This window comes from Tripterygium wilfordii, chromosome 10 (genome assembly GCF_013401445.1).
Source record: "Tripterygium wilfordii isolate XIE 37 chromosome 10, ASM1340144v1, whole genome shotgun sequence".
In the NCBI taxonomy this organism is placed as follows: domain Eukaryota; kingdom Viridiplantae; phylum Streptophyta; class Magnoliopsida; order Celastrales; family Celastraceae; genus Tripterygium; species Tripterygium wilfordii.
Window position 1 is genome coordinate 4280788 of NC_052241.1, and position 12312 is coordinate 4293099.

The window sequence follows — 12312 nt, forward strand, 5'->3', positions numbered from 1 at the left end:
AATGAGAGAGGGACAAAACCATCAGATCAGTGGAGAAAAACCCCAGATCTAAGGAGAAAACCACAAGTTCTGGAAGAAAAATAAAAGAAGAACCAAAAAAATACTAGTATAGTTATATCTTGACTCCTCCACGTACTGTCATGAAGAAAAGAGACTTGTGTTGAGAGAGTTTTTAGAAAGAGAATGGGGAGAGAGAAGGCATAATTTGGATGGGGGTTAGACTTGGAACGTTCCACAATTAACATGTAAATGAATGATAAATAATGATTTTGGGCTTCCTATGATCATTTCCTGTTAATTTATTGGGCATTTGTTTTGACGTATATATAGAAAGAATTAACCAAAAATGACATATTAGTGACCACTTCAGAAAAGTTGGACACCTAGGTCAAAGAAAAAACACTTTGCCATATAAGTACTTCTTTTCCACAAAAATATCTATTTTAAAAATTAATAATTACATAATCCCACATTTTCTCTTCTTCTTCAATTGGCATGGATTTAAAAAAATACCTAGATCTAAGACACCTACTATCCATCTCCACCATTACCACGTTTGGCTCCATCTCCACCACTACCACCATCTGCCTCCATCTCCACCACTGCCACCGCTACCATCGCTCCTCCACCACCATCTCACCTCCATAATCTTTTTCTTCATTTTCTTATTCTTATTCTTATTTTTATTAGTATTCGTCTTCATCTTGTTAGATGTTATATGTAATATGAGATCTAAGATCGTAATCTAAGATATGAGATCGTAATCTAAGTTCAAATATGAGATTGTATGTTATTGTTTCAATGTTACTTCTTGAAACCGTAACATTACTTGAGTAAAACGGGCCAACTTCGGATTTCCCTTTTCGGTTGCTATTTTGGATGGAATTTGACTGAGCATTGTGCGTCTCAGTGAGAGGAGTCTGATGGCGATGGTGATGTAGTGAACCATCGCTGAAATTGTCGGGATTTGAACTTTTTCTTTCATGAAACAGTAACATGAACTTGTCTGAATGATTTGGTAGAACTTGGCAGATTATTTCTAGATTCAACACTCATAAGATTCAAGAAAATCCTGAACAAAATATTGAAAAAATATATCTAAAGCTTTTTAAGCTTTAAATATTGAAAAAACAAATCTATGGAGAGGAGAATAAATCACTTTGCATATATTTTTCAGATTCAACATAGATGAATAAGAAAGGAGGAAGAAGAAGAAAGCAAGAAAGAACAAGATGAAAAGAAAGGAGGAGGAAGAAAGAAAGAAAGAGATTGAAGGAAGAAGAAAAATGTTTTTGGAAGAAAGGACAGGGGTAGAGAGGTAAATGATTATTCCATTGGTATTTTATGTCTATGTGTTTTCTTGTTGGACCTAAATATCTAAAAGTACACTAATGAGTATCGGCTTGGCATTTTCCCAAGAATTAAAGATTTCTTTTGAATTAAGCAATAATCTAGTACAAAAGTCCATTAAGAGGCCCAACCTAACTTAATGGTTCACCTTGGTTTCATCATGGGCATCATGTAGAGACTTGTTCCCTTGCAAGGCCCATTTCATGTACAGTGGATACATACACTGATATATACTTTGTAGTCTGTACTTGCATTGTACAAAACTACAAATAAATATTTTTAATTTTCGTTAATGGTGCCATGGGAGATCATCAAACTCAGCATACAAGTGTCTGTGGTCACCACTTACAAGTTTTGCATTCCATTCTCTCCGTCTCTTCTGAAATCACCATCAATTGCCAATCTCTGATCACCGACGACGTTTTCTCAATGAAAATCCCAAATTGGGCCATGCTCGCTTATTTTATCGTCCTCAACTTCAACTGATTCGCATTGGCTATGAATGTAGGGTCGTCCAAAGACTAAATATCATGCACAATGTGTGATGCCTGTGACAATCCATGTCAGCCTTTAAAGAACTTTGTAGAAATTATTTTCATTACCTTGAAAGGTTGCTTACAAGATCAATATATAGATCCATCAGTAGTATCAATGGTAACAAAAACAGACAAGACATGTACAGACTGATTTCAATAAAGCTAGTAAACTAGTCGTTGACACTAAACTACAACTGAAGAAGATAGACTTAGACATAGACTTAGTTGTGAGTCTAACTTGTATTGGGCTTATTATTATGGGCTTGCTCCTCTTTACGCCCCCTCAAGATGGAGGGACTGGAAGTCACACCAATCTTGGAGTACAAGAGAGTGAAACGAGGTCGCATCAGAGACTTGGTAAGAAGATTAGCTAATTGGTCGTTAGTTTGAATTTTTTGAACTATGAGAGTGTTGTTTGTGACCAAAGCGTGCAAAAAATTAAGATCAACAACTATGTGTTTCATGCGTGAGTGAAGCACGGGATTGATACTAGGAGTAGTGGCTCCTTGGTTGTCACAGTAGATGGTAGGACGTCTTAATAAAGGAAATTTAAGCTCCCTTAATAAGTGATGAATCCATACAACTTCTGATGCCATGGAGGTTAAAGATCAATATTCCGCCTCAGTAGAAGAACGAGCTATGGCTCACTGTGGTGGAAAAACGATCATCAAAATTTTCGGCCCAATCCGAGTCAGAAAAGGCATGTAGATGAAGTGCAGATGACTTGGAGATGATAATGTCGAGGTCATGTGTGCCTTTAAGATATCTTAGTAATCGTTTCAAGAGAGACCAATGGGTTTTAGTAGGCTTGCTCATGAATTGGGCTAACTTGTTAACCGCAAATGACAAATCTGGACGAGTCAAACGAAGGTACTGCAAGCTGCCAAGTAACTGACGATACAAGGTTGGATCAGAAAGAGATTGGCCGTCATTGATGCTGACTGTCAAATGCGAGGGCAAATGAGTATTAACAGGCTTATCTCTTGCCATGTCGGCTTTATTTAGTAAGTCACGGATATACTTCTATTGAGAAAGAAAGAGACTAGTGGAGATGGAAGAGACTTCAACACCAAGAAAATAGGAGAGGTTGCCCAAATCTTTTAATGAAAATTGAGAAGCTAAAGCATGAGTTATCTTGCGCATTAAAGCATCACTTGAGCAGGTAAGGATTAAATCATCCATATAAACCAAAATATACATAATATGAGAAGATTCATGAAGAACAAACAGAAAAGGATTAGCAACGGAGTCGATAAAACAAAGACGGAGTAGGTAGGTGCTCAAAGCAGTATACCACGCACAAGGAGCCTGCTTAAGTCCGTACATAGACTTGTGTAACCTGCAAACATGGTTAGGGTAAAGAGGATCCACAAAACCTTTGGGTTGTTTCATGTATACTATTTCTTGCAAAGTACCATTTAGAAAAAGCATTATTTATATCCAAATGTTGAAGAGACCATCCATGTGTAAGGCAATGGTAAGAACAATACGAATGGTGGTTGGTTTGATAATTGGACTAAAAGTATTATGGTAATCTAAACCAGGGCATTGAGCAAAACCTTGTGCCACTATACATGTCTTATAACAAGCAATACTATACCATTAGTGTTGTATTTTACGTGAAAAACCCACTTAGAGCCAATAGGGTGACATTCAGGTGAAGGAGGAACTAAGGTCCAGGTTTGATGTTTGAGAAAAGCTTGATATTCTTGAGACATAGCTTGATGCCACTCTTTATTGGAAAGAGCTTCAGGACAAAGCAAGGCTCTAAGGAAACGGGAAGAGGATGAAGAGTGGTGTGATGTAAATGTTTTGGTTTGTAAAAACGATTCATGGAACGAGTAGTCATAGAATGAGCATGTAAGGCAGGAGGTGGATAAGTGGAGTGATCAGGAGAAGATGTTGGTGGAGAAGTGGAGTCTTCAGGAGAAGATGTAGGCACAAAAGTAGAAGGTGGAGAAGGATTTGAGGAAGGAGAGAGAGAATTATCTGTAGAGGAAGTTGGAACAAGGGGAGTGGGACAAGAGAGGTTTTACGTGGGAGCAGAGTTGATAGGACAAGGCTTACCTAGAACCACTAAAGGAGCTGGGGTTGTAGAAGTAGAGGTAGTAGGTGCAGTAGATAGAGTTGGTAAAATAGATGGAAAACTAGATTCATTAAAAGTGACATGGTGAGATATATAAATTTTATTTGTCATAGGATCAAAGCACTTGTAGGCATGTTGAGAAGGAGAGTAACCCACGAAGATACAAGAGATGGACCTAGGTTGAAGCTTATGTTTAGTATAGGGTCTTAACCAAGGGAAGCACTAACAGCCAAATACTCTGAGTTTTAGGTAGTTTGGAGGGTGATGAAAGAGTAGTTGATAAGGACTAGTAGGAGAAGTTGGTCGAACAGGTAAATGATTGATTAAATAGGCAGAGGCTTGAAAAGCATGACTCCAAAATGAAAACGGCAAATTAGCAGAGTGAAGGAGAGTTCGAGCGTTTAAGTTAAATGGCGATGCTTACGTTCTGCAAAAGCTACGTGTTGAGGAGTATGTGGGGGTGAATGTAACCAAGTAATGCCCTCTTGGAGAAAGTATGACTGAATTTTTTGATACTCTTCGTCATTGTCAGAGTAGAATGATCGAATAGATGTTTGAAATTGTTTCTCAACATTGATCTTAAATTGAATAAATGTGGTGAACACTTCGGATTTAAGATGAAGAGGAAATAACCATGTATACCGGGTGAAATGGTCCACAACTATCACATAGTATCGATAACCATCAATAGAGAGACAAGGGGCCGGACCCCAAACATCACTATAAATGATATGAAGAGGAGAGTTGCTTTGAACAGTTGAAGTACCAAAAGGCAATTTGTGCATTTTATTGAGTTGACAGGAAGTACATTGAAGAGAAAAAGAAGAAACATTTTGAGTACAAGGAAGGTCGCATTGTTTAACAATGTTGGTGAAGAACTTAGAGGAAGGATGATCAAGCCTACAATGCCAACCTTCAAGGGTAGTATGATTTCCTGGAAATGTAGCTGTAGTTGCAAAACATGAAATTTGAGCAGGTTCAAAAACATAAACACCATCACGGTAGCGGCCCTTTCCCATGATTTGGCCAGTAGAACGATCCTTGATAAGACAATGAAAAACAAAGAATTCAATGGATATGTTATTGTGCTTGGTTAATTCATGAATAGACAAAAGATTTTTGTTCAAAGTAGGTACACAAAGTGCATTAGTAACAGCAATAGGACGTGTGTGAGTAGATAAATGTGTTGTGCCAGTATGTGTAATACGCAAACCTGAACCGTCTCCCAATTTCACTTAATCTCCACCATCAAATTCAATATAACTGGTAAGATTATGAGGATTTTGAGTCATGTTATGGCTTGCTTCAGATTCAATAAGCCATTGTTGAGATGGAGGAGGAAAATCCGAACTAGATACAGATGCAAAATGAGCAATTGCATTATAAGAGTTTTGATTGGCATAGACATTGAACTTGCGACACACATTTGCTGTGTGACTAGGTTTGTCACGGAGTTGATAAATAGGTTGAGATTGACCACGACCACGATAGCTTGAATTGTTTCTAGAGTTTCCATTCCATTGAGTGTTATTTCTAGGACCATGCCATGGTTGCTGAGAACCTCTGTAATGAGTGGATTGTGAGCCAGAATTAGGTTGTTTTTGATGAAAATTTACTGTGGCTGCAGAGATATTCTCAACAGTAGTAAGACGTGTAACAAAGCCCTCCTAAGCAAGAAGGACATCTTTAAGCTCTTCATAGGTGAAAGGTTTATCTCGAGTACGAATAGCTCCAACAATGCCAGTGTACTTTTCACCAAGGCCATCCAAAATATAAAGGGTTAGATCATCTGATGAAACAGGGTGATCTGCCAAAGAGAGTTCATCCGGAATGAATTTAACATCTTGCAGGTAATTGGCCATAGTCTTCCCCCCTTTTTGACAATGAAAGAGTTAAGATTTTAATTGAATAACTCGAGACCTGGAGGTGCTAGCAAATAGGTTATGAACACGCTTGTAGGCAGAGGCACTAGTATAAACCTCACCAAGAAGAGGTGAGACAGTGGCATCCAGGGATGCAACAATTGCATGTAAAATAACTTGTCTTGACTCAACCATGATTGACGGAAATGATCAAAAGCAGCAGTAGTATCAGTTGAAGAAGAAGGGGAGGTGGTAGAGGTGGTTTTTGCTAGACAGGGAAGGGTGCCATCAACATGGCCTATGAGATTATATGCTTGCAATAATGAGGAGAATTGAAGACGCCATGAAATAAAATTGGTGGAAGTAAGCTTTAAGTGAAGAGGCGAAATGGCACAGTGATACCGGAAGAAGAACCAAAGATAGGGAGGGTCATAGTGGTGACAGCGGAAGGATTAGTCATTGAGGAACCGGAGGTGCACTCATCGGAGTTGTCAGGCTTCGATACCATAAAGAACTTTGTAGAAAGTATTTTCATTATCTTAAAAGGTTGCTTACAAGATCAATATATAGATACATCAGTAGTATCAATGGTAACAAAAATAGACAAGACATGTACAAACTGATTTCAATAAAGCTGGTAAACTAGCCATTGACACTAAACTACAATTGAAGAAGATAGACTTAGACATAGACTTAGCTGTGAGTCTAACTTGTATTGGGCTTATGATTATGGGCTTGCTCCTCTTTAGCCTTTGCCATCACCACCACCACCTGTCTACCCTTCTCCACCGCCACCAGTGCAGGAATCTGAGTGCCCGCCGCCTCCTTCCCAGCCAAGTTCGAGTACTTTCTACTACTCATCGCCACCACCGCCTCAGTCACAGTAATTTTATCCTCCGTCACCTAATGTTGAGAATTTTTTGACGCCTCCGCCATCGAATCCAATACTTCCGTATTTCCCTTTTTACTATTATGACCCTCCACCTCCTGCCTCCAAATCTGTTTGCCTGAGAACGGATTTCGTGGTCTTTTTCGTCTCTCTCTTAGTCCCACTTTTCCTATTTTTCTAAAAAAATTACTTTTGAATTATGCTTCGTTTGTTTGACGGAAAATCAACCTCCTGAAAATGTTTTCCTAACTTTGCGGTGTTTGGAAATAAGAAAACAAAATTAGTCAAACAAAATTTATAATAAATCAACTCAAAATAAGGAGTTATAAGATGGAAAACAACTTCCCTTATTAAACATACGTATGCACACATTATATTATCACAAGAAAAAAATAATGTTGTACTTCAAATTTATGTTTTCCACCAAACAAACAATATAAAACATTAGTAATTTTTTTGTCCAAACACTAGAAACTAGTTGTTTTTCTATGATAATTATTTATTTGAGGTATATTTTTCATGCGATGCTAGTTTTCCTCCAAACAAACGGAGCATAAAGTGCATACTTTTTTCCTTTCTTTGAGTTCTTATTCTTCATTTACAAATTTTGTGAATTACTTTAGATATAAAGATTCAAAAAGACAACCAAAGACCTTGTTTTTTTAGTACAGGGGAAGGGATTGAGGAGGTTCGAACTCGAGACCTCTATGAGATATCTTACACATGAGTGTCATCTGAGCTACTCGTGATTTTCAACCAAAGGCCTTGTTGATCTAAGTGATAGTATACCTCTCTTTACATAATTACATGGGAACTAGTAGAACTTAGAGGTTTACCCACAAAAAAAATTAGTGGTCGAGACAGTTGATTTCCGTATAGTTGTTAACTTGATGTTCACGAATTGCAACATGTATAGTGCTAGAACTTAAAATTGGTAATTATTCCCAAAGAAAAGCTATCAAAGGTTCCTTGTAAAGACATGAAATGTGAGGTGGAAATTGGTGAAGATGCATGCATGGGCAGTTGGAGGAGTGTGCCGGTTGGGATCAACATCAACCCATGTGCCTTGTGGTTGGTGATAATGGAGTTAGCGTCATAGAGGTTTGAAGATTTATTCTGCTGCACATGTCCATGCTGTAGTTATTAATTATTGGGTTAATTAAACTTGTCATTATCCAAAGATTGGACACATTCCAACTCATTCATCCAATGTTGTAAGGCTTTAAGTTGATAATCTAAAGTTCATATCCATTCCATTTTTGGTAAATTGGACAGATTTACTCAAATTTCGGGCTGTCAAATAAGAATATTGAGTGACTGAGTTTGAACGTGACAAATATTTCCACGTTGATAAGTTTAATTAAGGGAAAATTAAAGATAAATTTCTCAATTAAAATTTTTGTTCCAATAAAGACACTCATATAAGTTTTCTTCCATAAGATTCACAAATATATATTAACTTTCACAAAGATTAACGCAATATTTTATAAGGGACAATAAATTATAAATATTCGGACACACGATTCTTCCACAACAGCATGAAGCATCGTCAAAGATCAAAGTGTATTGATGAAATTTTAGATGAAAATGACTGTAAGTGGGAGTCAGAAGCTGATATTTGTAGTGCCTTTCACCAATATTTCTCAAAGCTTTTTACGGTCGGTCCACGTCAATCAAAGTTCTTGTTTCTAAATCCATTATTGAGGATTGTTGATAATGATATGAATGATATCCTGTGCCGTCGAGTTACAAGGGAAGAAGTTTGGAGTGCAGTGCAAAACATTGGTTCTCAAAAAGCCCTTGGACCTGATGGATTCGCATCAGGTTTTTTCGACACTCAATGGAATACTGTTGGTGATAGTATATTTGCGGCTGTCAATGACTTTTTGGAAACCGGAAGGATGGAGTTTGAGCTTAATAGTGACGGATCGAGTTTAACACAAGAGGGGGGGTGAATTGTGTCCCCAAATTCCAATTGGAATCCCTTTTTCAATTTAAACAAATTAATGGCAATTAACAAGTAGCACACAAATTTGGACTCTAATGATTTTCCTAATCAATATTCAATCCAATGCAAGATGTGATACAATATAGTGAATGACCAAATATCAAATAATCAAGAATTGCACAAAACAGATTTTCAAGCAACACACTGCACACAGATTTTTCAACTCAGATTTTACCTATCAAATGATGTCAAAATGCAACGAAATTTTATATGCAATGTCACAACACCTTAATAAACACTATATCAAAATTTCAGATCAAAATTCAAAGTTTAAGGCAGTCTGCTAATCTCGGACAGATTAGGGTTTTGAAAATCCTGCAGTTTGAAACAAGTAGTAAATATAAACAAGTAAACAAAGAAATCAACACAGCGATTTATAGTAGTTCGGAGACCCTTCTCCTACGTCTACTACCTAGATTCACCAACCTAGGATTTTCCCAACTCCACTAAGGTGTGGTTTTAAGAGACCCACAAAACTCCTTACACCAAGGGTTTCTAAGAACTCCCTCAAACTTCAATGTTTACAATTTCCCTTAACAAAGGGAATTTTTCAATGGGATTTTCAACCAAGGTTCTCACAGGTTACCTCAAAGGTATTTGGTGTGGAACTCTCAAGATTACAGCAACACTCTCAAAGATAGGATTTTAAGAACAAGAGAGGTTTAGATTGTAAGTAAACAAAGCCTAAAGGATATAGGAACTTCCCTTTTGAAAAAGCAAGAGTAGTGAGAAGTCCTTGATTGTAGAGGCTTGTATTGGAGAAGATTGTTGTAGCAAATAGCAAGAAAGCTTGATGATTGATGAACTTGATAGCAAGAGGTTTCTCTCAAGGATAATTTTTCAATTTGCTTCTCCAAGTTGTATGAAAGGGAAGATCCTCTTTTAAAGGCAATTCTCTCCTATGCTTGTAGCCATTGGATCAAACTTCAAGAGTTGATCTCTACCATCCATTGCAGCTCCTAATCTTGGTCATTGATGATTTGAGCAAACAAATCTCCACCATAGAGCATATAGACGTTGCACATGCTCCCTTTTTTAAGTCAAAAATTGCAAGCAAGAAAGTTGTCTTATGCACAACCATTTGATCAATGTATGTCTTCAAATCTTGACCATTCAAACTCTCTTTAATTCTCAGCCATGGATGTAGATTGTACTATGCCATCTTGTCCCTTCATTTTGAATCAAAGACTTCAAAAGTGATCCCTTAGTCAAGGATCTTGTTTGATTGCACCAACATAACTTTCTTGATAGCACATGTCTTGAGTGAAAATGTCAAGGATCTTGTTTGATTGCACCAACCTAACTTTCTTGGTAGCACATGTCTTGAGTGAAAATGTCAAACAAGAATATATCACTAATGATAGAGAGGACAAGGTTTGTCCCACATGTTTGAAAAGAGTTGTATCTCCATGAAGACCACAACCAATAGCCTCAATGTTTGATTCATTCAACTTGATTAAGTGCCTTAGTGGAAAGTTGGCAAATATAGGATTTTTCATAGTTTCCTAGAGCTCCAAGCTCATTCTTAGAAACTGGACTTCGACCACTCTTGAACATACTGAATTCTGAGCCATATGAGACCACAATGATGATTAACCTACAAGGAAATAGGAGGTAGAACTCCCCAATTGCATGTACGCTCAAAGAGCTTCATATAGAGCGCATAGGTTAATTACATTAGAAAAACAACCCAGAAAATTCATATTACTGCATGATAAATCATTTTATATGTATTAGAATGTCCATGTAAAATTTCATAACAATTGGAAATCGTTTGGTCACTCAACCAAGCAATTAGATCACTAATAGTAAAACCGATAAATTCTAAGTGTAAATTCAAAGTCATTTTGCAAACTCAGTGTAAATAACCTTTTCTCTTGAACTTTACTAAATCAAATATGTTCATAGTAATGAAACTAAGATGCACACGAAATTTCATTTAAATCGGAGTTCATTTGGTTCACCACGTTCACAAAGAACACATATGCACAAAATTAGGTAAAACCTAGTTTTGGCGGAATTTAAGCATATGACCAAATATATATGTGATGCACTTAATTTCTCATGATTATAGTCCTAGAACATATATTAAGCCTTCATGTGCATGTGATTCAAGTTTCAAGTCATTTCGACCTAAGTTGGTTAAGATATGATAATTGGAAAATTAATGCTCTAACTTAGTTCATGTATGTTTGTTTTCAAAACTTAATTTCCAGCACTATCTCAAAAATATATAGTCATTTAAATTCAATTCATATAAATCAAATATTGCTTTAATGTTTCATTATCATTTATAAATGATTTAATATCATCAAAATTAGACATATAGGACCATAGGTCCAACAATCTCCCCCTTTTTGATGATTACAAAACATGCATGATATAAATGTCTATTTGATTGTAATTGAATTTAATATCAATTCAAAGTGCATTAAAAAGTTTAATGATATCAATTTAAAACACTTTTGAAACTCATATACAACTTTAGTTAAGTAAGCTTAGCTCCCCCTTACTTTAACATCTATTCTCTCCCAATCATGGCATATACACTCCCCCTTAAGTTATGCCTATATATACATTTTGGCAAATGATTTTAATGCAATTTATCATCATGTCTCTCCCCCTTTTTGTAATAATTCAAAAAGTGGAGAACTAAGGGGTTGATGCAAGTTTTGTAAAAGATTTATAAGCATTTTTGAGATTTTATCACAAAAGTGATTTAAGACCATAAACATACTTCAAATAATATCAAAACTAGTTCTCATCAACAAATAGTCATGGCAACACACCAATTGAACTAATAGAACCTAAGTGACCTAATTTGGAGCCTATCACACTAAGTGACCCATGACCTCCTAATGACACTAGGTTACTCCCCCTTCAATCATGCATACTAATTTGTACATTTAGCTTATAAGCACATATCACCAAGAAAATATAATAAGCATTCAAGTTCAATCTTGGGATATCAATCAAACAAGGATATGCATTCAAGTAATATGCTCTCAAGGTGCTTCACACAAACCCAATGCATTTCTTAGTTTTATGAATCTATCCTTAGCTAAAGGTTTAGTGAACAAATCGGCAATATTATGTTCCCCTTCTACATGTTCAAGCACAATGTTCTTTTTAGCAACATGATCTCTAATGAAATGATGTCTAATGTCTATATGCTTAGCTTTACCATGATATCTAGGATTCTTAGACAAATGTATGGCACTTATGTTATCACAAAGAATTGGAATGCTTGAAAATTCCATATTAAAATCAAGCATTTGTTGTTTAATCCAAAGCAATTGGCAAGTACAACTACCAATAGCCATATATTCGGCTTCGGTAGTGCTCAAAGCAACACATGTTTGCTTCTTGGAGAACCAAGATATGAGCATATTTCCTAGGTATTGACAAGTACCACTAGTACTTTTCCTATTTATTTTGCAACCCGCAAAGTCGGCATCTACAAATGAATGCAAGTCAAATGAAGATTTCTTATCATACCACAACCCTAGGGAAGGTGTGTCTTTTAAGTACCTAAGAATCTTCTTTATGGCCATGAGATGTGTTTGCTTAGGATTAGATTG